Source organism: Mirounga leonina, unplaced genomic scaffold, assembly GCF_011800145.1.
Source record: "Mirounga leonina isolate KUSES-001 unplaced genomic scaffold, KU_Mleo_1.0 Mir_126, whole genome shotgun sequence".
In the NCBI taxonomy this organism is placed as follows: domain Eukaryota; kingdom Metazoa; phylum Chordata; class Mammalia; order Carnivora; family Phocidae; genus Mirounga; species Mirounga leonina.
In genome coordinates this window covers 3,793,880-3,821,116 of record NW_023270314.1, presented here as the reverse complement: position 1 = coordinate 3,821,116, position 27,237 = coordinate 3,793,880, and the positions used below count along the sequence as shown (strand labels likewise).

General features: G+C 34.3%; 1 protein-coding gene across 1 annotated transcript in view; it reads left to right on the top strand.

Moving 5' to 3' along the window:
* Positions 1 to 6,748: 6,748 nt before the first annotated feature.
* Positions 6,749 to 27,237, top strand: part of SYT1 (synaptotagmin 1) — a 466,909-nt gene continuing 446,420 nt past the window's right edge. Inside the window, exon 1 of the mRNA XM_035002083.1 lies at positions 6,749 to 6,843. The gene's annotated coding sequence lies outside the window, so the exon portion shown is untranslated. The remainder of the gene's footprint in view (positions 6,844 to 27,237) is intronic.

Here is a 27,237-nt window from a genome sequence, read left to right as displayed (position 1 = left end):
TATTTCTAGATATAGCATTATATTAAAGCCAATGGGTGCTACTACAGAGATACCAGAAGCTTGGGCCACAGTCTTTTTCCAGTTTTGATAATTACATGTCTCAACAATATAAAACTGAACATTCAGGGCGCAGCAGTTCACTGTTAGTCCAGAATCTATGTCAATCATTCTGCTCTACTGATGAGAATTTAAAGTCATAATTTTCCTCCCTAATCACTAAAATAGTTGTTTCATGTTCTGGTGGTTCTTTGATAATGTTTCTAGTTTGCCCTGTGTTGTAACACTCCTTCTATCTGTAAATAAGCATTTTCAAGAAAATGGGTAAAGAAAGACTCATGGATAGGTTGAGGGCAGAGCCCACTATCTTGGCCTTTGGAAGAATCTCTAGGTGTCGAGGTTGAATCTCCTACGTGGCGTTTCTAGGAAATCAATGTTATTACTTCACTTAGGATTGATCAGGTTTTGGGACACTGGTTTATTTTCTATATTTTCTCAAAGAACTGATTTAAATATCAGAACATCATTAATGTATAATGAAGGACATTTTGATCAACTAAAAGATTTCATAATTTCTGCAAGACAAAGAGGACGTGGGACCTGCTTTTTATGACATACTCCCTGTTCCTCCTCCATAAGAATATGGAATGATTATCTGTCCAGAGATATTTATCTTATGGGTATAGCCCTCAGTAACTACATTTTATTTCTCTTTTTTTCCCTAACCTCCATATAAATCCCATGTTCCCGTTCACATTTTCATTAACTCATTGTTAAATATTCCCAAAGTGAGTGCTTATTTTATATAAATGTGCCATTGGTTTAGTGACTTTCTGGGATTAGAGTATGTCATTATTTCTTATCAGCCACTTATTCACAAAACATCTCTGTGTGAGTTCTAAATTGTTTTGCTTCATCAATTTGTCTCCTCATTTTTCAAGTAGAAAAGATATATTTTTTTCTGATCTTCTCTTTAAATTTTTTCAGGATACATAATCGCTTTCTACTTATTAAGATTCCAACAAAAGTCACAAATACAAGCTTAGGCTTTACACATAAGGAAAAAAAATCCAGGGACATATATACTTCATCTTTGTATTTCCAGATAATTGTTACAAAAACTATCCCAACTAGATTTATTTGCTGCCATTTTTTCCTTATAGTTAAACCTTGGTTTTTTGGGGGTTTTACTCATTGTTTTTGTTTTTGTAATTTAAGCCAGTATAGATATAGGTTTGTTTTTCATTATCCTCCATGAGGGAAAAATACAGATGACTATAAATCAATATATCTATTTGTTTTCTTGAATATAGTCAGCACCAAACTGGCATTTCAATAACTAATACCTACCTCAATATAATCCATTATACTTTTGATTCTTCTGATAGTGTGTCACTCTAGTCTTCAAAATGTCAAATACCACATGCAACAGGTTATTTTAATTTTTAATAAATATGTTCTCTCTTCAAATAGTAGCCATTTATAATGTTGTTAAGTACTACTGAAATTCTAGGATCATCTCCAATGGTGTCTGATTGAACTCCTTCCTCTTCTGTTCACATATCCATCTAGACATTATCATCCTTCAACCCTGCCATCTGCTTTTGTCATGTGCATCCCAGAATCATTGCATTTTAGACCTTGAGATAGATCAGAAGCTCCTTTACCATCGAGTAGGCCTCAGAGCCATTTAGCTACTATATTGAAAGCTGTGTAAGGGCGAGCATCATCTTTTCTTTGTAGCCATAATGCTTAGCATAGTCTACCACGCATAGTAGGCATTTAATAATATTTTTAAGTAGATGGATGAATAACCAAATAAACCAAGGATTGACCCTAAACTTTGACCTCCCTTTCTAATGCTTGCTAGTTTCTTTACCACATATTCAGCATCCCAATTCTCAAACATTTAAAACCTAAAGTCTTTTTTTCTTTTTAAGACTTTATTTATTTATTTGACAGAGAGAGATGCAATGAGAGAGGGAACACAAGCAGGGGGAGTGGGAGAGGGAGAAGCTGGGCTCCTGCCGAGCAGGGAGCCTGATGCAGGGCTCGATCCCAGGACCCAGGGATCATGACCTGAGCCGAAGGCAGACGCTTAATGACTGAGCCACCCAGGCGCCCCAAACCTAAAGTCTTATATTAAGCCTGGATAAACTCTCTTAGGGTCTAGATGTCAAATAGTAAAACTTCTTAGGGATTTTTTTTTCTGCCCTTCTTATTCATTAACCCAGCTTAAAGCTCTGGATATATACATCTATCCAATTCAGACTATAAACATTAATTTGTTCATCCATTTAATTAGTGTTTATTGATTTCCTACTATGTGCTGGGTATTTTTAACACAAAAAGGAGCAAAAACAAGTATAGCCTTTGTCTTCTTGAAAATTATAGTCTAGAAAAGGAAAAGAAGAGTAATTAGATAATTTTTTTTAGATTTTATTTATTTATTTGAGAGACAGAGACAGAGATAGCAAGAGAGAGCACAAGTGGGGAGGAAAGGGAGAAGCGTATGTGGGACTCAATCCCAGGACCGTGGGATCATGACCTGAGCCAAAGGCAGACGTTTAACCAACTGAGCCACCCAGGTGCCCGAGTAATTAGATAATTGTAAAAAATAAAGTTTCAACTTTGAAAAATGCACTATTTTCTTATTCTTTTTTTTAAAAGACTTTATTTATTTGACAGAGAGACACAGTGAGAGAGGGAACGCAAGCAAGGGGGAGTGGGAGAAAGAGAAGCAGGCTTCCCGCTGAGCAGGGAGCCTGATGTGGGGCTCGATCCCAGGACCCAGGAATCATGACCTGAGCCAAAGGCAGACGCTTAATGACTAAGCCACCCAGGCACCCCGATATACACTATTTTGAGAGCTCATAATAAAGACATTTTACTTTATTAGTTAAGCTAGGCTTTCCTGAATAAGGTACACATGAGCTTCTATTGAAAGGATAAACCAGAAATTAACCAGTTGATAAGTATGGGGGAGAAAAGTCAGGTAAATTCTTGAGAGAGAAACCAGAAAAGGAATGGAAAAGGCCACCATTTTAAAGCACAGGGAATGCAGAAAAGTATGCCAAGGGAAAAAATTAAAGAAGTAGAGATAATCAGATCATGTAGGGTCTTTAGGTCACGTCAAGATTTGTCTAAGAGGGATGGGAGGCCACAACGGAGAGAAGTGATCAGATTTTCATTTTTAAATGATCACCCAACTTTCAGTGTTGTGAGGGAACTAAAGGGGCATTAAGATGGAGGTGGATAGATCAATTAGTCATCAAGAGAGTTTTCTGACTTGTACAACTAGATGGATGTGGGTGTTATTCATTGAAATAGAAAACTCAGTGTGTCGGGGCGCCTGGGTGGCTCAGTTGGTTAAGCGACTGCCTTCGGCTCAGGTCATGATCCTGGAGTCCTGGGATCGAGTCCCCCATTGGGCTCCCTGATCGGCGAGGAGCCTGCTTCTCCCTCTGACCCTCCCCCCTCTCATGTACTCTCTCTCATTCTCGCTCTCTCAAATAAATAAATAAATCTTAAAAAAAAAAAAAGAAAACTCAGTGTGTGGGAAGATCATGAATTTTGATTTTGGACATGAATATGTGTTTGGAAATAAGTCCTAGGAGAGATGTCTTATAGGAAATTGAATGTATTGACTTAAAGCTCAGAAGAAATTACTTGTATTTGGGTAGTAATTCAAGCTGTGGACATGGAAGAGAGTATAGAATAAAAATAGGGAAAGCCTAAAACTAAACTTTGAGGTACTCCACCACTTAATGCCTATGTACCTAAGGAGCCTGCAAGCAATGAAGAAAGAGCTGACCCAGAAGGAGTGAAATATGGTAAATGTGTGACGGAAGACCAGTGTCAAAAACTATCATAATATCAACTAAATCTGAAACATGTTCATGAGATTTAGTAAAATGGAAATCTTTGGGAATCTCAGCAAGAGCTGTTTCAAAGGACTCATGAGATTAGAGACCAGAATGATGGGTGAGGAGTTGAGTGGATGTCAAAATGGAGATAGTATAGACAACTCTAGCCTCTCTAAGTCTTTGTGATTACGATGTTTGTGACTGCCTGGGGAAGTAAGGTGACTTAATACCTTGGAAATTCTTTTGCCATTGCCTTATTTCTTGTTCTTGCTTTATTTTAAACAAGCTGGTGAAAGAGTCCTACAGTCCCTCCCCATTGGGACTGGCCAGTTTGTTAATTTCTAAACATGATCAATACTTGCTTCCTATACTGCCTAATTGTATCAATAGATTTTTTTATTTAAATTCAACTAGCCAATGTATAGTACATCCTTAGTTTCAGATGTAGAGTTCAATAATTCATCAGTTGCATGTAACACCTAGTGTTAATCACATCACGTGCCTTCCTTAATGCCCATCACTCAGTTACCTCAACCCCTTGCTCACTTCCCCTCCAGTAACCCTCAGTTTGTTTCTATAGTTAAGGGTCTCTCATAGTTTGTCTCCCTCTCTGATTTCTTCCTATTCAGTTTTCCCTCCCTTCCCTCATGATCCAGTGCACTGATTCTTATATTCCACGTATGAGTGAAACCATATGATAATTGTCTTTCTCTGACTTATTTTGCTCAGCATAATACCCTCCAGTTCCATCCATATCAATGTAAATGGTAAGATCTTATCCTTTCTGATGGCTGAGTAATATTCCATTGTGTACGGGTGTGTATCACATCTTTATCAATTTGTCGAGGGACATCTGGGCTCTTTCCATAGTTTGGCTATTGTGGACATTGCTGCTATAAATATTGGGGTGCAGGTACCCCTTCAGATCACTACATTTGCATTTTTGTGGTATATCCCTAGCAGTGCCATTGCTGGGTCATAGGGTAGCTCTATTTTTAACTTCTTGAGGAACCTCCATACTGTTTTCCAGAGTGGCTGCACCAGCTTGCATTCCCACCAGCAGTGTAAGAGGGTTCCACTTTCTCCACGTCCTCACCAACATTTGTTGTTTCCTGACTTGTTAATTTTATTAATAGATTTATAAAGTCTTCTACAAGGCTCAAAGTACAACATAATTGATGACATCTGTGTCCAAATTCCCATTTCCATGACTTCCTGGGTGAGTTTCAATGATATGTCTTTAAGTTTTCTCTGTAACATTTAAGAAATAGAATTTAGAATTAAGGTACATAAGAAAGGTAATATCAGGATGATATATTTGGTATGAGGCAATTGTGGTGTCTCAGGCAGTGAAGATGGACTTATTATTACCTTTACTCCATTTCCTTCTTCCCTTTAAAAAATGCATACCTAATGATTATTCTATACTATATAAGGCACTGTTGATAAATAGGAAAGGTAAATGGAGATAATTATAAATACACTACAAATGCAGAAGAAAGGCTATGTCAGAATAAACAAATATAAGATTGAAGAGAATGGGATTAAGAGAATGAGTGTAAGATTCTTTTGAATGCAAGACTGAGATGCAGTGATAAATAGAGAACTAGTAAGAAAACAAAATGTAGGGCGCCTGGGTGGCTCCGTCAGTTAAGTGTTGGACTCTTGGTTTTGGCGGCTCAGGTCATGATCTCAGGGTTTGAGATGGAGCCTGGCATTGGGCTCCATGCTCAATGGGGAGTCTGCTTCTCCCTCTCCCTTTGCCCCTCTCCCTGCTCATGCTGTCTCTCAAATAAATGAATAAACCTTTTAAAAAATCAAAATTTAACAGAGATTATCTTAGAAACTCTGCACTGGTCTAAAAATAAAGAAATACTGGTTATTGTAATAATCCAGATAACAGTTTTGGAGAGCAAATATAAATAAGAGGCATGTAATTGAAGTATTCTCAAGACTTAGTAAATACTGGGAACATGTCAAAGGGAAAGGCAGTCAGTTTGGAGTCAAAAGGAGCTTTACATGAAAGATATTTTAAAAGGGAGAGATTTTTAATAAGTTAAAATATAATTATTGGCTTCTTAGCCATCATGTGTTAGTAGGACATCCAAACAGAAAAAAATACAAACCCACTGAGAGCTATTGTGCAGCTATCTAAACATTTCCTCAAATACTCTCTGGGAAGGCCCACTCAGTAACCAGCATTTTCTAACATATCCCCTAGATTGATAGAGACAAGTTAGAAAGTCCATTGACTGAAAATATGTCACAAATTTATTTAGTTATATTTACTTACATCAGATTGGAAAGTTAAATTTTACTTTTAGTTGTAAGTAAAATCACTTTACTTTTATTAGTTTATAGTATGTGTTGTGAGTCTGTTCTTAGACAACCTAAAACGTTTCAACTTTGTCATAAGCAAATGTACACAGTACTCTTGATTTCTCATATAAAGTTCTTCTAGAGAAGGTTTAATTTTAAGGAACTAAATTCTAAATTTTATGTCTTTATCCTTCAAACATGTTTGCTTTACTATATTGCCTTGGGGTTTTTTTTTGAAAAATAATTTTAAGCATATTTATGTAGAATTAATCTACATGTGCTATAAGACCTAACAATGACCAAGAATTGTAAGGTAATTTTAAACTAAGCCAAATATACTCAGTGTTATTTTTTTCATATTAGTTGAATAAACATTTGAGTAGAAACTTCAAGTTTGAATAATATTTGTCCAAAAGAGTTAGATTTTTATTTAATGTAATACTAGATACTTTGTTGATATTTAAGGAATTTTACATATTTTTTCTCTAAATCTCTTAATGATTTAAAATTCATATATGCCTAAAAAATGCTTTATTCTCTTTTTCCAGGTTGTTTATTTGAAAAATTTCCTCAGATGATGGCAGTTATGATTTTTATGAAATGCAGAATTCTCTCTTCATTCCTTGCTCTGAACAAGTCTTTAAGTAATTTTTTCCAATATGTGAGTTGTTAGGTTTATTATTTTTGGCTTTTGTCTTTTATTTTGCTTTGCTTGATTAATAATCAAATATTTGGCAATATTTCCTTGACCTAGTAAAATATGTGATTTACTTTAGTCAATGATGTATACAGATAATGATTAAACTCACAGTAATTGAAGTCTAATTATTAACCAGTGATCTAGATAATGAACAAATGAGCCATATGTATCACTGTTCACATACTTGAGGAGATTGAAAGGGTGTAGTGATATCTTCCTATCCAAAATATTGATTGTGTCCCTAGGAGTCTCCTTAAAACTTAAATATCTTTGGGAAGATTAGGTATGTTGGGAAGGTAACTGAATTGGATATACCTTGGGAAAATCAGTTAGTCTTTTTTTTTTATGTTAATCACCATACATTACATCATTAGTTTTTGATCAGTCTTATTTTAGTTTTTTCATTTACAAAGTACAGATAATTTTTGTCACACAGATTGTTCTCTTAAAATAACATCTGTGACTTTTTCAAACTAGAGCAATGATATTAATCTTCAGTTATTCTTTTGATCACCTATCAAATGCATCCCTTAACAAAATTCTAAGGACATAAGGAAGCTTTCAAAGAGGCTTTGGGAAAATGATTGTGGGACTACGACCTTGGAGAAATCGAAACTGTAGTAATAGTACCCAGGAAACTATATCTGTGGGTGGGAAGAAGAGGGAGTTTGAGCTGATATTGAATAGTCAGGCGCATAACTGGGGACCAGAAATACAGTGAAAAGGAATTTTTATTTCCTGGTTTTGTTTCTGGAATATATTCTATTAATAGCCTATGACCTTCCACACCAGATGTTTTCATATGCTTTAGCCACCGAGCAGTTTAATGAGTTAGGCCTACTTTAACAGCAACAAATTATAGAATAATTTGTTTTCTTTTATTGATATACATGTTATATATATGTTTCCACTGTAACGTCCTCATTTGCATAAGTTTAAATAGGCATATGAATTATAGCTCTGAGGCTGATGTACAACAGTTTATTGGTCCCTACACCTGATGCTGGCTTAACAACACATACAGCTCAAATGCTCTATTAGAAACATTTCTTATTTTTCTCCTTATAAAACCTCTGAATTTAACTCTTAAGCCAAGAATGCCATTTTGTTTTCTATCTCTTCATGCATTAATTAATACAAATCATTATCTACTTTTGTGAAATATGTATGCAGTATACAGCTTGGTAATCCATTGTCCCTAATCCTCGATTATATGCAATCTAATGCAAAAAATAAAACATGGACAGATATTTATAATACAAACGTCAAAGTTATAAGCACCACATGGATAATCCAGAATGTTATGGGGGTTCCAGATAGGAAGTGATGATTTTTATCATAGGTAGTGAAAGTGGGCATCTTGGAGAAGGCGCCTTTAGATCTGTACCTTGAAAGATGACTGGTAATCTCCTGAAAAAGACAGACTGAAGATCATTGATGAGCTATTGAAAGTTTTAGAATAGAAAGGTAATATCGGAGAGATGCTTTTGGAAGATGGAAGTGGTGGCTTGAGCCAGATGGATTAGAAAGGAAGGGATGATTCTATAAGTACAAATGCAATTAGGGCAACATTTTAGTAAGTCAGTAGGGGGCACCTGGGTGGTGCAGTTGGTTGAGTGTCCACTCTTGGTTTCTGTTCTGGTCATGATCTCAGGGTCCTAGGATCAAGCCCTATGTCAGGCTCTGCACTCAGTGTGGAGTCTGCTTAAGATTCTCTCATTCCCTCTGCCCCTCTCGCTCATGCTGTCTCTCTCTCCCTTTCTCTCTCTCTCAAATAAATAAAAATTTAAAAAAAAATAAAAAATAGGTCAGTAATTCCCCAGTACTGACCCCCTGCCATAGAAGCACCTGCAAAGATTGTTTTTCCTGTTTTACTGAGATGGAATTGACATATAACATCATATTAGTTTAAGGTATACAACATAATGATTTGATATAGGTATCTATTGTGAAATATTACCACAATAAATTTAGTTAATATCCATCACCTCACAGTTACCGTTTTTTTCTTGTGATGAGAACTTTTAAGATCTCTTAGCAACTTTCAAATACATAATACACCATCGTTAACCACAGTCATAGTGAAATACATTGCAACCTTAGAACTTATAACTAGAAGTTTGTACCTTTTGACCACATTTAACCAATCCTTCCCAACCTCCACTTCCGGCACCCACCAATTTGGTCTCTGTTGTCTATGAATTTGGGTTTTTTAGATTCTGCATATAAGTGAGATCACACAGTATTTGTCTTTCTCGGTCTTATTTTATTTAACATAATGCCCTCAAGGTCCACCCATGTTATCAAAAATGGCAAGTTTCCTTTTTTTTTTTTTTTGGCTGAATAATAGTCCATTATATATATTGTTTATCCATCAATGGACCTTTAGGTCATCTCCATGTCTTGGCTATTGTAAATAATCCTTCAATGGATATTTGAGGGCAGATATCTCTTAGAGATAGTGATTTTCTTTCTTTAGGATGTATGCCCAGAAGTAGAAGTACTGGATCATGTGATATTTTTAATTTTTTGAGGAAATTCCATACTGTTTTCCACAATGGCTGCATCAATTTACATTCCCACCAACAGTGCATGAAGGTTTCCTTTTCTCCATATCCTTGCCAACATTTGTCATTTCTTGTCTTTTTTATGATAGCCATTCTAACAGGGTGAGCTGATACCTCGTTGTGGTTTTGAATTGCATTTTCCTGGTGATTAGTGACATTGAGCATCTTTTCGTGTACCTGTTTACCATTTATATGTCTTCTTTGGAAAAATGTTCAGTTTTTCTGCCCATTTTTTAATCAGATATTTTTTCTGTTCAGTTGTATGAGATCTTTACATATTTTGGATATTAATACCTTACCAGATACATTTTTTAAACAGAAAATTTCCAGGTCTCTCATGAGGCTTTGATTCAATGGGTGTTAGGTAGGGCTGCAGAACCAATGCTAAAAACTTGCCAAGTGATTTGGATGCATAGGCAAGTTTAGGAACCATGGCTTACAATGATAAAGCTTCCAATCCTACTGGTAGAGACTGGAATTAGGATAAGATAATGAGAGCAAAAAAGAAAGAAATGTAAGAATAACATAGAAGTTACTTTACTACTATTAATTGCCAACATTCAAAATGACAATTTTCTACTATTATTTGTATTTTATAAAATGTACTCGCAAAAAGTTTTTTCTTGTTTTATTACATTTATAGGGCATTTAATGTCTATTTCTGACTTTTTTTTCTCTTGACATCACAAATTTTGTCAAAATGTTTCAAAAGTGTTTCTTCCTTCTACTTATGCTGACTGTAATTTTGAAGTTACTTAAAATTTTTAAAGCATTTTAATTACATTGAATTTTAAAATTACTTGTTATATGTATTTTTAGGAAGGAAAATATCAGCTGATTAAGAAAAAAATATACTTCAAACAGTTTTTAGGGCTTTGTTACCTACTTTACATCCTCAATTCTCTCTCTCCATTAAGATTCCCAAATGCATAAGAATAGAAGCTGTGATTTATTTTTAAATGTACATTTAACATATTGGTATTTAATTATGCTATGTTTATAGGGATGTTTTATTCTAATTTTAATCAGATGTTTCTAGGTATAAATGAAATATAGTCTTATTTTAATTAAATGGTAGACTATGCTAAAATAAAATAGAAAAAGCTAAAAGAAAAGAACCCTAATGCAAGATTCAGTTTTCAGTTGTTGATTTTGTAAATGTAAAGCAGCTCAGCTTTCTAGCTGAGCCAGCCAGACAAGTTTAGAAATTATGTACGGTACCCATCTGTTAAGCCAGGATTTTCTTTTATTTAATTTCATTGAAATGTCTGAATATATTACGTAGCTAAATATATGGTTGTCTGTTGAATATTAGAATTGTGGCAAAACCAACATTCTTATTAGAAGTAAATGATAATACAGGTGATTACAGACAAGGTCATTCAGAACTTATTTTTTAGTAAGGCTCAGATTTTTTTATTGAAACTAACATTCACTTGATGACATTTCTCCTTTTAATTCCAAAGTTCAGTTATAGCTAAATCCATTTATTTCCCTTCTTTTTGTTTACTGGATACTAAATATATTTAGTTTATTGCTTACTTGTTGATCTGTTCTCTTGAATTATACAGTTTTCTTTCCCTATTGATGTACATAGAAAATGAGTATTTTTTATTTATAAATACCTTGTTTAGTTGCACCTACTGAGACTATGAAGACCCCTTTTTAATTACATCTTGAAATTTATTACCTGTCCAGTCTCTGGGCCTAAGATTTATGAAAGCATAGTATTTAATGCTGTTTTGCTAGCTCATTTCTTTTCAAGAAATATACCCTTGAAAACTTTTCTGTTCAGTCTCAGTATAAATTCTCAAGCAGTTACAACTGACCCTGTGCTTTATCAGAAAGTTCTTTCCTATACTGAGTTGAAATGTTTTGTTTTTTTTCTATTTCCACCTGTAGCTCAATCCCTGTGGCTATGCAGAACAAATCTATTCCATACAACAGCCTTGCAAGTATTTGAGAATGGTTATACTCATACTCCTACATTATTGCCCTAGGCAGTTTTTCATGAGTCATGGCTTTGGTTTCTTTACCATCCTGCCTTCAAATGTATCCCAACTGGTCGATGTAGCCAGAGCTTACTGCAGGACACTGGCATTAGTCTGAACATAACAAAATAAAGTAGGACCCACACTAACCTTGTTCTTGAGAATATATTTCCATTAAGAGCCCTCACCACCTAGCCACACATAAGCATACTCGCCTGATCAGATTAGCTTTTAAATTGTTTCATAGTGTTGTCTCATATTTAATGTAAAGTCAAATAGAATTTTGGGCATGAGGTAGAACTCAAAAATCAGTTATTGGATAAAAAAAAGGACACAAAAAATATTTAGTTAAACCTTAAAAACTCATGTATTTATTGAACAAATCTTTTAGAAATTTTTAAAGCCACACATTGTCAAGAGACTTTTAAGTCTTTCATTAAATTAAGTACTGTTATATCAAATCCTATATAAAATAATTTAGTTCAAATGTTCAGGTAAGTAACATAGATTTTTTTTTCTTAAATAAGACTGTACCATTCATGCTCTGAGTGGGCTTGATTCCTCAAGGGAAGAGACCAGGAAAACATTGATGTGAGAAGAGACATTTCCTTGTTGGTCTCTCCATTTCAGGAAGGTTGCCTGCCAAGGCCTCATCCCTATCTGTACAACTGCCAGCATCAGTCCATGCAGCATGCATGTGTAATTTGCTTTTCTGGGGAACTACATCAGGGCAGGTTCACTGAGAGCTTCAGACTCAGATGAGAGGGCTGCTCTGAGGACATAGAAGCTGCTTATATTTCGGTCTTTTTTCAATCTAGGAAGATACAGCTCTTGGTAAGTATAGAAAAGGCAGTCCTGGCTAGAATGACAATGTTCTCCTGAACACTGCAAATGATCCTCCTGGTAGATGCATTCTTCATGTAGCATTGTTCATCAGAGTACCACCTAGATACATACAAACAGAGCAATATGGAGAGAGACCAGTTGGGACCCAATTTTATATAAAGGATAGTCTTCATAGAATTATTTATAATTGGAAGAAAAAAGATACCACCTAAGTGGTCAACAATTACAGTATTAATTATAGTACCTCCATACAAGGAAATGCTATACATCCATGGATGGTGATACTAAAGAAAAACCCTCAATATTTCCATAAAATATTGATGAGATATTAAAACAAAAATTTCAAGGTAGTATGAATATAGTATTTCATTGTTAAAACACATAAGTGATGTATTTGGAGAGAGATAATAATTGAGAATGAGATGCAGAGACAGAAGGAGAAATAAAAGATTATAAACCATAATTTTAAAGGATTTGTCACTGGTGACTTGTTATTTTAATTTCCGTATTTATGCTTGCCTGTGTTATGCAAACATTATATAGGCAATAAAGTTACAACTTTTATAATAAAAGTATATTATTAAAAAGTTAAACAATCATGACAGGTATAAAAGTAAATTTTCTAAGTTATAAACAACAGAAATCAGCTCTAGCAAACTTGAGCAAAAAGGGATGTGATCAATCAGCAGGGTGGCTGGATCCATGATTGAGAAAGATGTCAAGGGAAGCAGATACAAAGGGAAGCCAGGATAGCTAAACAGAGCCAAATCAGGCAAAATAAGGGAATAGTCTGCTTAAAACTCTTCCACTGATATTGTTTACCAATGGACAGTCACTTGACACCTCTGCTCCCATCCCTGGAATAATTACTAACTCTCCTTACATCTTTTACCTCACTTTATTAAGACACAAATGTCCAAGGTAGGATGGTGTATGTTATTGGTTCACAACACAAAGCATATGTCTGTATCCAAACTTCCAGGGCCCTGCATGACTAATTCTCTGCTTCTCTTGGCTTCAGGTGGAGACACCTCTTCCATTTTGAAAGTAGGGGAGGCGGGTGGGGGGATGGGTTAGCCTGGTGATGGGTATTAAAGAGGGCACGTACTGCATGGAGCACTGGGTGTTATACGCAAACAATGAATTGTGGAACATTACATCAAAAACTAATGATGTAATGTATGGTGATTAACATAATAAAATTTTAAAAATGTAAAAAAAAAATTATTACCTCCCTTCAAAAAAGGGTATTGAAGGCTAAGTAGTGACAAATGTTCTGTACATCATGTTTTCAAATAGGATAGTAAAATACTGTTTAATACTCCTCTAGAGATTCTTAAAATCCTTAAATAAGATCCTTAAAATAGAATTTTATCTGTACAAGAAATTCTAATAGTGTTTGCCACAATTCCTATGACTCTGGAACATTTCAATAATGTGTATTTATGTGGTTCAGGCATAACAGAAATGCATTCTCCTGAAGACCAATACATAAACTGATTCATGCCTCCATTGCCAGTCTTAGACACCATATATCAGTGTCAATATATTGTAGAGTATCATTTTTTTTAATTGAAGCATAATTAGCATACAGTGTTCTGTTTCAAGTATACAATATAATGATTCAACAATTCTATACATTACTCAGTTCTTATCAAGATAAGTGTACTCTTAATCCCCTTTATCTATTTCAGCCATATCTCATCCACCTCTCCCCTGGCAACCATCTGTTTGTTCTCTGTATTTAAGAGTCTGTTTTTCTGTGTGTTTTTTTTCTCATTTTTGTTTGTTCATTGTTTTATTTCTTAAATTCCACAGATGAGTAAAATCATATGGTATTTGACTTTCTTAGTCTGACTTATTTTACTTAGCATTATACTGTCTAGGTCCATCCATGCTGTTGCAAATGGCAAGATCTCATTCTTTTTTTATGGCTGAGTAATATTCCATTGTGTGTATATGTGTTTGTGTGTGAGTGTGTGTGTATATAATTTTTGTATGTCTTTGTACTGGATGAAACAGCAAATTTAGGTCCAAGATGAGATAATAGATAATATTTTCAAGTCAAATATCCTTTACCATCACTACAGAAATTTCAGTATATTTTATCTTGTATCAAAAAGTTATACCTAAATATTTATTTCTTTATAAATACTTCCTTAGGGCTACACAACAAACCCAGAGAGGTGCAAAATTACTTGACTTTTCTCCATGCAATTCCAAATCAAATAAGATTATCTGAACTATGAGCTTCTGTGATCAATTTGGAGATCTTGAACTGAACTGTCCCTTATGCTGAACATAGGAGATAGTTCTCCATATTTAACACCATTGTCCCAGTGTGTACCAGCATTTCCATACATTGTATGTACTCAACAAATTTATAGTAAATGCATAAATAATGGAATTATATAGCATAAGGAACTTGGAATTGCAAGACCTATCTTCAACTCTAGGCTTTGCCACTTGCTGATTACTTAGTTTTGGGCAAGTAATTTAACATCTTAGAATGCAGGCATATTTATTTATAAAATTTAAAAAATAATTTTCTTGGGCCATATTGAGAGAGATACGTAAACAACCTTCAAAAATTATAAATAATAACCATTATAAAGCCATTTCTAACACAGAATGACAATGGTCTTAATATCATGGACTCACAGTGTCTCTGTATTGAAAGAGACCTTGAAAGTCATTAAGTTCAGCCATACCTCTGGTGCTTGATTATCTTTCTAAGTAAAGATGTGATGGATATAAAATGCTTATTTTATTTTACGCAGAAGAGATCATTAACTCTGTCCCCAATATGTCTTAGAACATTTCCTTTGAGTTACAAAGGAGTGTTATTTTCTATTCTTTACTCCACTCTTTAATCCTCACACAACTCCATTAGATAGGTGCTATTCAAATCTCTGTTTCATAGATGAGGAAATCTAGAAAATAATTGTGATGTCACTTGCCAAGTTTCCACAGCTAGTAAGTTGTAGAGCTTGGACTTGATCCCAGATAGCCAGGGTGCAGACAGTCTCCAGAATTTTAAATGACCATAACCAGCACAGCGTACTGTCCCCAGGTAAAGTGCAATGTAGGAATCTCCTCTGCTCCCTGCATATAATTGTGGATGGATGTAAGAGGCATCCTTTTAAATGTCATAATAGTCTAGAGCCTAGACCAGCACAGTCCCATATTACTTTCTGAGATAAAGGAAATGTTCTATATCTGTACTGTCCAATATAGTAGCTAGTAGCCACTTTTGACTTTTGAGCACTTGTTATGTGCTAGTCTGATTGAAGAACCAACTTTTTAATTTTAATAATTTAAATTAAATAGCTACATGTGGCTAACAGCTACATAGTGAGCACTTATTGAACAATGTAGTTTTAGTCTTCGGTCAATTCTCTCATATTTTTTCTCCTTTGGCATATATCAAAACTGCATTTATATGTGCAACGCTTTCCCTAGTTGGAGCCAGGGAAGACAAAGTAGTGGCAAGAATTTAGAACAGTACTCGGGGCGCCTGGGTGGCTCAGTTGGTTAAGCGACTGCCTTCGGCTCAGGTCATGATCCTGGAGCCCCGGGATCGAGTCCCGCATTGGGCTCCCTGCTCGGCAGGGAGTCTGCTTCTCCCTCTGACCTTCCTTCCTCTCATGCTCTCTGTCTCTCATTCTCTCTCTCAAATAAATAAATAAAATCTTAAAAAAAAAAAAAAAAGAATTTAGAACAGTACAAATAATTCCTGTATTCCTTCACTTGTAACCTCCAAGATTAATTCCCTGTGTGTGTGTATGTGCGTATGTGTATGATTATTTCCCTGAACCATTTGAGACTACACTGCAGGCATCATTCACCTTCCTTTACAAAATACTTAAATGTGTATTTCCTAAAAGTAAAGACATTATCTTACATAAATCAGGAAATTAACATTTATTAGTCATAATGCTATTATCTAATCTACAGACTTTATTCAGATTCCAACACTTGTCCCAATAATGTCTTATATCCAAGTAAATACCATCCTTAGGCTTTGCATTTAATTCTCTTTAGTCTCCTTTATTCTGAAACAGTTCCTCCATATTGATTTGCATTTCATGACATAGATATTTTTTAAATGACATAGGCCAGTTTGCAGGCTTTCTCTCAATTTAGGTTTGTCCAATGTTTCCTTATGATTAGATTTATTTGTGCACTTTCATTAGGAAAGTGCAGAAACAATAAAATGATGGTAGGAACAACGGGGTGGTAATGTATCCTTTGTGGTGCATCATATCAAGAGGCACATGATATCCATTTGTCCCATCAGGGTGATGTTAACTCTGATCACTTTGTCAAGATTCTGTCTACCAGGAAGGTGTTTGCTAGTTAAGATTATAATCCTTTATTTATTTTGATGCTCAATTGTCCACATGTGGACAGAGAAAGCCTTCTCAAGCTGGCCCCTATATCTTTTTGACATGACTCCAAGATTATTTGAGTACAACCCTTATTTCTGGCACAAGAAGAGTTTTAGACTCTTTTTTTTTTTTTTTTTTTTTTACTTTCCCCAACTAGCCTTGGAATCAGTAATTTTCCCAAAATGCCTAGAATTATTTTTGCCCTTTAAGATTTCTTTTTGAAAAAAAAAAGGTATTTGGAAATCAAGATCTTGGGGCCAGTTTTGTTTCTTGTTGCTACTGGATGTGATTGTTTTTAGGCCTTCTCAGCAGATAGAACTAGGAAGTACACATACACATAGTGTATATATGGTACATACACCCAAATCTCTGTGTATTTTATATTATATAATTATATACCTACATATTTCTGTATCTTTTTTTTAAAAGATTTTATTTATTAATTTGACAGAGAGAGAGAGAGCGAGAGCAGGAACACAAGCAGGGGGAGTGGGAGAGGGAGAAGCAGGCTTCCCGCTGAGCAGGGAGCCCGATGCGGGGCTCGATCCCCAGACCCTGGGATCATGACCTGAGCCGAAGGCAGACGCTTAACGACTGAGCCACCCAGGCGCCTCTACATATTTCTGTATCTTAAAAGCTGTAAGTTGAAACCGACATCTCTAATTCCAACCAACACCATGGAGTTTCATGCTCTTTCCCTTTTCTCATATTTGTAACTCTTCTCTGACAGTTTAAAACCTAGCTCCTGTTACCCACAATGTATTTATTTGTTCATTCCTAGAATATAAAGAAAATAGTTTCAAAATTATTAACCCACGAATATGAGAAAAGATACCTACTATGTAGAGTTCAATATTTGTTTAGAATTCTTTGTGTCTTCAGCCTGAGGATATTTGGTCCAAATAGTTTAAAAGTTACCTGAAATTTCCCTTCTGCCCCATAGCCAGTTGTGGCTGTTACTCATTGGAAATGTAACTCTTGCGTTTTTTAAATTTCTACTTTTTTTTTTTTTTTTTTACCCCTTGCCTATTTTTTTTAAGTAAGTGAAACATTACAAATTTCTCAAAATCAAAACTCTAACAGAAATTACAGTCAGGGTCGTCTGGGTGGCTCTGTTGGTTGAGGGTCTGCCTTCAGCTCTGGTCGTGATCCTGGGGTCCTGGGATTGAGACCCACATCGGGCTCCCTGCTCGGCGGGAAGCCTGTTTCTCCCTCTTCTCCCAGCTTGTGTTCTCTCTCGTTGTGTCTATCTCTCTCATTGTGTCTGTCTCTCTCTCTCTCAAATAGAAAAAATAAAATAAAATCTTTAAAAAAAAAAAGAAATTACACTCAAAAATGTTATTCTTCCCACCCTTTCTTCATAGAAGTTTAGAGGAGGTTTATAAATAAGATTATAAATGTTTATATTTTGCAAACTACCTAGCACCTATTTAGATCCCCAAAAGTCTGATCTAGCTACTCATTTAATATTGCTTTACCTATGTTCAAGCTTCATACATTTTCCTCTCTCTACGAAACCAAATTGGAATGCAAATATGTGCATAAAATGCTTCTCAAGATTGGATATTTGAAACCTTACTAGTAATAGATTATTTGCATCCTTGTCACAATTGATCACAAAACACTATTGTGTTTAGTTTCCTAATTAAGAATTAGTGGACTGTTTTATTCCTTAAAAAGTAGAATGTGGTTATTGCATATGGGATAAGCATAATGTTGTTGCAGGAGTAACGTACAAAACATATCAGAGTCACACCTCATTTCAGTGGTGCCTTAAATAGCTGTAATTCTGTATGAAGGTTATAATTGTTAGTTGGAGTGAAACAAATAAAGAGTCCTGAGGCATGTCTGAAGAAATGAGCAGATTACATGCTTAACTAATTATGAGCGATAAGGCTTCTAGATTAGGTCATGCTCCACAAAAGGAAGGGAGGAAGAAGCATTGCGCCATTAGAATCACTTTTATTTTAATGCATTTCTCTTATGAAAAAGCTTTGTTTCTGGAAGCATTGCTGCGTTTTCCTCCTGAATTCTGTGCATACTTTAAACTAGTCATTCTATTATGTATACTTTGCTAATACTATTTGACAAATATTTCAGAGAACCGATTCCTTCTCATGGTTAAACATTTGCAGTAAAGGGGCGCCTAGGTGGCTCAGTCGTTAAGCGTCTGCCTTCGGCTCAGGTCATGGTCCCAGGGTCCTGGAATCGAGCCCCATATCGGGCTCTCTGCTCCGCGGGAAGCCTGCTTCTCCCTCTCCCACTCCCCCTGCTTGTGTTCCCTCTCTCCCTGTCAAAAAATAAATAAAAATCTTAAAAAAAAAAAAAAAAAAAAAACCTTTGCAGTAAAAATTCTGGATCAAATCTGAGGCATTTCTTCCATTGGGAGAAATATATATATTTCTTTTTATGATCACATAAAAGTTACTACCGTTCATAAAAAAATTTAAAACACATTTAATTTTACTGTGATTTTATAACTAAGCAGTAGAAGAAACAAGGAAAAGTGTATTTATAGAGAACTCATGAATGACAAAAATTACTATGAATCTTAAACCTTTATGGGAAGTAAATACAGATAATATATTAAGACCAAAAATGTAATAACCATGTAGGTATCAGCAACATGACAATCTCCCTATGATTGTTATTTTTAAATATACTTTCTACATTATTGATAGTATATCAAAACATATTTTCTTGTCCATATCTTAATAGCAGTGGAAACTTAGGGTTGTTAAATTACCAGTTGCACATACTTAAAATGTTAGTTCTAATACATTTTTAGTAAATGTCATATCTCAAATTGGAAGGGAAAATTTAACATACTATCTTGTAGCACAGATATATTAAAGTCTTTTTATATATGAATAAGCATTTTCTAACATATCTCCAGTTTCACTACAAATTTTTCAAAGCAATACACAGCTGTGTCCTGCTTATTTAGTACCCAGTTTCCACATTTGTGGATCTCATCTTCCAAATGAGGAACATACCACGGTCCCTTAGAACCCAACTCTTCTCCATGCAATGGCTGTGGTTTCCAAGGCCCCTCATTTCCCTGCATCACCGGCACTCCTGAAGATTTCTTTCTTTTCTGACCTCTCATGTATCCTTTATATGTCCACCTCTCTCCTTGCCCCAGGAAGGAACTTCCAACTATCATCACCAGATTTCTTTGGTGTCTAGCTGCATACTGCACCGCAGAATTTCCTTGCAATGCTTTTGGAAACCCAATCTTTATGTAAGTTATTTCTATGAGAAATTGGGGTTCAATGTTCTAAGCAATTTAGCTATAAATTTTAAGACTACCATGGATCATAATTTTTAAATTTTTTATTTCCCATCATTGTGACATGTCCCATTTTTTAAATGTGACCAAGGAATCATGCCTAAATTTTCTTGGTCCTTTTGAAATACCTTGCCAAATATCTAGAGTAGCTTTCTAACTAGCTAATGTTTTTCCCCTTCCTTTTTGGTCTGACTTAAGTATTGAAGAGAAATTATCTTAATAAATTTCTTTTCCTTCTCCAGATGAAATTGTTATCATGGCAAAGAAAAACATTTATGAGCTTTTCCACTTCCAATGCAATGAGGTTTTCAATAGATATCAGGCAACTCATCAGGCCCCTATTAGTACAAAAGCTTGCTTTTCTCTTGCCTGATTTTGTAATTATCATTAGGAATAAAGTACTCATAGCCTCCAGCCAGGTATCCAGGATGCTTCTGTCTGCATTTTTATTAATTTCTCCCAGTACTCCTCTGTATGCTGCTTCTAAAAAATATATAGATTCCTTGATACCATATTTTTCATTATTTCTCTCCACTTTTGCCTACTGGGACTTGAAAGTGTACATTTGAACACAAAGTAAGTAATACTAAGTGACACAATTTTTTAAAAATCTACTATTATAAGATGGGTGAAAGTATCGCTTTGAAAGATGTAATTTATAAACAGCAATAAAGAGTTTTGGACATTTTCTCTTGGCTGATCTCATTAGTAACTACTGTAAGAGTCATTTGACACTCCATTTTAAAGTGTAAATATTTGACTCATGCTCAAATAGGAATAATTTATATAAGATGTATCATATGATAGCTTACATTTGGGCATAATGCATTACCCCTGCATTTAATCATTTCTAAAAGATGGTACAATTAAAGAACATAGATGTTTTTATTTTTATTTCTATGCTTATTTTGCCCTTGAATCAATTAAATGATAATCCACCACTCAATGCCGCTTAAAAAAAATAAGGGTCAAAGAAAAATAATGACCTTAGAAAAGTTTGTGACTTCATTTTAAAAAAAAAGAGGAAAAAAGAAACATAAAAAAATTCAGAACTTGGGAAACAGAAATGATACAACAAATAGGGCATCTCAGGAAATCTGAGAATATCCTAAACCTGGTCATGGTTGTTATTGATAGTTATGCTAAAAAATATAGTAAATTTTAACACATTCTGAATCATGAATATAATCACATTGGGGTTATCTAACAGGGATTATCCTAATCTAGCTCGTATGTCCATTTTGAGAACAAAGAATATAAAAGCTTGTGTTTAATTTTTCTCGTAATTATCTGGAAATATGGTTAATAGTTTTAATCCAGAATTTCCTGTATAAGAAGAGAATAAATTAGAAATAATGCTGTTGAAGATGAAGATCACATACTACTAGCAATAACAAGGAACCCAATATAAAACCAAAGCATAAAGATGTTAGAAACCTAGAGCATAAAGTAATATTAAGTCCCATATTTCAGGAAGGATAATAAAACAAAATGTTATCAGTTGGAGTCTACCAAAAAAATTTGGTGTTATTTTACCTTATAGTTAGAAGTGATCATTCCATGATGTGAACATCGTAGCTGGAATGTGACACTGCCTTCTATGCCCACAAAAGGGGCCAACAACACAGTGACTAGTTGGTACCGTATCCTGACCTATATCTAATTCATTTCTATCCTAAACATGATTTAAGTAAGCATCTGCTAGTCACAGGGTAGTTTTAAGGTGGAACTTAAGACTGCTAACTAAAAACAAAACAAAAAAATAGCATTGCAGAAAATTATATATAATTTGTCCTATGTCTGAAATAATGATAAAGGAAAACGGAATAAATACACAAAAAGTTACTAATAGCAGTTATTTGGGCAAAGGTAGAATTTTTATTCAGTAATTGTACTTTAATAATTCTGTAGTGTTTGATTATCAATTAGCAGTTATCACATATCTAAGAAAAGATAACTTTTCAAAAGATAAACTTTACAGAAAAGTCAGCTGATATAATAAAGTCACAGAATTTGTAGTCAAAACATGACAACTCTAGCCACATGATATCATACATGTCATGTATTTCTTCTGAGCCTCGGTGTTCTTGTCTGTAAAATATGATCAATAACAAAATTACTAAGCTAAAAGTTTGCAATGTATGAGAAAGTGCTTTATAAGCTGCAAATAGCAAGATACATTTGGTAGTTATATATGTACAGTTTTTATATTGAAACATAATTAACATACGTTATATGCATTTCAGGTGTACAACATACTGATTCAACTATTCTGTATATTACTCAGTGCTCATAAAGATAAGTGTATTTTAATCCCCTTTGTTCCCTGTAATTGAGGTTTCTTTTTTTTTGTTTGGTTCTTCATTTTCTTTTTTGGATTCCACATATACATAAAATCATATGGTATTTGTCTTTCTCTGACTTATTTTACTTAGCGTAATGCACTCTAGGTTCATCCATGTGGTCACAAATGGTAAGATCGCATGCTTTTTATGGCTGAGTAATATTCCATTTGTGTGTGTGTGTGTGTATAACATCTTTATCCATTTATCTATCAATGGACAGTGGGGTTGCTTCCATATTTTGGCTATTGAAAATAATGCTGCAGTAAATATACTGGAGCTTAGATCTTTTTGAATTAGTGTTTTTGTTTTCTTTGGTAAATACCTGGTAGTGGAATTACTGATTAAATGTTATTCTATTTTTAAATTTTTTTTCAGGCACCTTCATATTGTTCTGCATACTGTTGTATCAGTTTACATTCCCACCAACAGTGTACAAGGGTGGTTTTTTCTCTACATCCTCACCGACACTTGTCATCTTTTTGGTTCTAGTCATTCTGACAGGTATAAGGTGATATTTCATTGTGGTTTTGAGTTGCATTTTCTTGAGATTAGTGATGAGTATCTTTTCATGGTCTGTTGGCCTTGAGTAGGTCTTATTTAGAAAAATGTCTATTCAGGTCCTCTGCCCATTCTAATCAGATTATTTGCTTTTTTGGTGTTGAATTGTGTTAAGTTCTCTATATATTTTAGATATTAGCTCCTTATCAGATATGTCATTTGCAAATAACTTCTCCCATTCAGTAGGTTGCCTTTTCATTTTGTTGATTACTTCCTTCACTGTGCAAAAGCTTTTTATTTTTGCTTCTATTTCCCTTGTCTGAGGAGACCTATGTAGAAAAATGCTGCTAAGGCTAATGACAAATTACTGCCTATGTTTTCTTCTAGGAGTTCTATGGTTTCATGTCTCATATTTAGCTCTTTAATCCATTTTGTTTATTTTTGTGTATGGTGTAAGAAAGCTGTGTAGTTTCATTCTTTTGCACATAACTGTCCAGTTTTTCCAGCACCATTTATTGAAGAAATTGTCTTTTCCTCATTGTATATTGTTGCCTACTTTGTTATAAATTAATTGATCATATAAGCATGGGTTTATTTCTGGACCCTCTATTCTGTCCTGTTGATCTATGTGTCTATTTTTGTTCTAGGACCATAGCATTTTTATTATTCCAGCTTTGTATGATATCTTGAAATCTGGGATTGTCATATCTCCAGCTTTGTTCTTCTTTCTCAAGATTGCTTCAGCTTCGAGGTCTTTTGTAGTTCCATACAAATTTTAGGATTATTTGTTCTAAGTCTATAAAAAATGCTGCTGGCATTTTGATAGAGATTACATTGAATTTGTAGATTGCTTTGGGTAATATGGACATTTTTGTAATGTTAATTCTTCCAATCCATGAGCATGTAATAAGAGCATGGATTGTTTTCTTAATTTCTCTTTCTGCCATTTCATTACTAGTATATAAAAATGAAACAGACTTCTGTATATTAATTTTGTATCCTGCAAATTTACTGAATTCATTTATGAGTTCTGGTAGTTTTTTGGTGGAATCTTTAGGATTTTCTATATACAGTATCATGTTGTCTGCAAATAGTAACAGGTTTACTTCTTCTTTACCAGTTTGGCTGCCTTTTATTCCTATTGCTGTGGCTAGGACTTGCAGTACTATGTTGAATAAAAGTGGTGAGAGTGGACATCCTTGTCTTATTAGTGATCTTAGGGGAAATGCTCTCAGTTTTTTCCCATTGAGTATGACGTTAGCTGTGAGTTTTTTATATATGGCCTTTATTATGTTGAAGTATATTCCCTCTAGACCTACTTTGTTGAGAGTTTTTGTCATGAATGGATGTTGTATTTTGTCAAGTGCCTTTTCTACATCTATTGAGCTGATCATATGTTTTTTTTATCCTTTCTCTTGTTAATGTGATATATCACACTGATTGATTGCAAATATTGAATCACCCTCATATCCCTGAAATAAATCCTACTTGATCATAGTGAATGATTCTTTTAATGTATTGTTAGATTCAGTTTGCTAATATTTGTTGTGGATTTTTGCATCTATGTTCATCAGAGATATTGGCATGCAGTTTTCTATTATTTTATTTTTTTTCTTTGTAGTGTCTGTCTAGTTTTACTGTTAGGGTAATGCTGGCCTCATAGAATAACTTAAGAAGTTTTCTATTTTTTTTGTAATCTTTTGAAAAGAATATGTATTAACTCTTCTTTAAATGTTTGGTAGAATTCATTTGTAAAGCTCTCGGTCCTTTGTTTGTTGGGAGTTTTTGATTACTGGTTCAATTTCATCACTATTAATTGGTCTGTTCAAATTTTCTAGTTTTTCCTGATTCAGTTTTAGGTTATATGTTTCAAATTTACCCATTTCTTCTAGGTTGTCCAATTTGGTGACATATAGTTTTCCATGATATTCTTATAATCCTTTATATTTCTATAGTGTCAGGTGTTATTTCTCTTCCTTTGTTTCTGATTGAGTTTTCTCTCTTTTTTTTTTTTTAGTAAGTGTTGCTAAAGGTTTATCAGGGGTTTTTTGTTTTTGTTTTTGTTTTTGTTTTATCTTTTCAAAGAACAAGCTCCTGGTTTCCTTAATATGTCCCCTTTTTTTGGTCTGTATTATTTCCTTCATTCTATCAGCTTTGGCCTTTGTTTCTATTTTTCTAGTTATTTCAGGTGTAAGGTTATGTTGTTTGAGATTTTTCTTGTTTCTTGAGGTATGCCTGTATTGCTATAAACTTCCCTCTTAGGACAGTTTTTCAACATTCCCAAAATTTTGGACCATTGTGTTTTCATTTTCATTTGTCTTCATGTATTTTTAAATTTCCTCTCTGATTTTTTAGTTGACTCATTCATTGTGTAGCAGTAGGTTGTTTAGCCTCCATGTATTTGTGTTCTTTTCAGACTTTTTCTTGTAATTGATTTCTAGTTTTATACCATTGTGGTCAGAAAGGATGCCTGATAGATTTTTAATCTTCTTAAATTTATGGAGACTTGTTTTGTGGCCTAACATGTGATCTAATCTGAAGAATGTTCCATGTGCACTTGAAAAGAATGTGTATTCTGTTTTGGGATGAAATGCAGTGCTAGGTTCATCAGCTCTACTGTGTTGTTCAAAGCCACTGTTTCCTTACTGATTTCTTTTGTGTGGATGATCTATCCATTGATGTAAATGGGGTGTTAAAATCCCTTACTATTCCTGTATTACTGTCAATTTCTCCCTTTATGTGTGTTAATAATTGTTTTGTCAATTCAGGTGTTCCTATGTTGGGTGCATAGATACATAAGATTTTTACATATTTATAATTTTAAACATTTATAATATTTACATAGATATCCTTTTGTTGGATTATTTCCCTTATTATGTAATGCCCTTTTGGCTCTTGCTACAGTCTGTTTTAAAGTCTATTTCATTTAATATAAGTATTACTAGTTATTCTATATAGCTAGAGGTTGGAAAGTGGTCAAAGCTTAAACATAGTTAAATGATATCACCAAAATTTGATCTATTGAACACAATTCATCTCTTCAAAGGCTCTAGGTAAAGTGAGCAACAGATAAAGCCAGGGCATAAATTTTAGGGTGAGACAGATTGAAGCTCAGATCCCATTTCTATCACTTTCATAATCTTGTGCATATTATCTTCTTTGAGCCTCATTTCACTCATCTGTTAAATGACAGTAAAAATAATAACTATCTCATGAGGTTGTCTGTAGAAAAAATAAATGTGTTTAAATACTTGAGACTGAATAGATGCTCATTAAATGGTCAAGAAATAAAGTATGCAGAGAGCTTGCTTCTGCCCCTTAAAAACTGAGAACTTCAATCCACATCTTTAGAATTAAGATTAATGACTTAGAAATGAGTGAACAAGTAGGCGGGCATGGTGTAGATTTATTTATTTTTCTCTTAGGAGTTATTCTAACAAGTTTCTTTTGAGAATTTTTATAGATTTTCTGTAGCTTTCCTACCAGTTCATTTGTTTTGTGCCTCTTGCTGGCAACTACTTTGTGTCAATAAATATGGGCCAATTTATCTGATATTGCTTCTGTGGGAGAGAGAGCTCCTTTGGGCACAAAGTGTGGCTGTCATGCAGAAGATTTTCCTAATCTAATGACTTAGAGAACTGAGCAGCCAGGAGAAGTAGTGTTGGTAAAAACGGAGTTTGTTCTGTACCCACCATGCCCATCTTAGTACAAGAACCACTTGAAGATGACTCTCATAGATATTATCATGTCTGAGTATGTACGTGGTTGAGTCTTTCAGTGTGTTTGGACAGCCCCTTTCCCTCACTGCAAGGTCCACTTTCTTTTTATTCTTAATGGTAGTTCAGTTTATGAAATCTACTCTTGTCTGTGAAATTATGAAGCTAAATTTGTTTCCTCCTCTAAATCGATGACATCCTCGGAATCTGAATATCCAAATGCAGATTTGAGTTTGTTTTCATCTTATATATATATTTTTAATTTATTACCATAATGGCTTCTCTAATGAGAAAGTTAAGTGTGGCTTGTACACTAGCCTGATAGAGGCACCTGTGAGAATATGTGCTTGCTGCCCTTATGTGTTTTTACACCCCAGTTTCCTCATACATATTAGGAGATAAGTCAGTATTTTTCACTTGTCTCACAGGAGTCATTAAATTATGTTTGTTTTAAAATATCGACGAAGTATTTGTGCCTCCAGAATTATCTAATCTTGCAAAAACTGATTTTAAAAGGATCCCTGTGGTAATGAGATTTATAGTTAAGCTGTCAGTTTAAAATATTCTGCTTTCAATTTTATTTAAAAAGCAAAATCTACTCCAAGTTTGCTATGTGAAACTTCAAAAATTTGTGTAAATAGTAACATTACAAAAACATCATAGATAACTCATTTTGTTCAGTTTTATAGCCATCATTTATTTGTTTTAA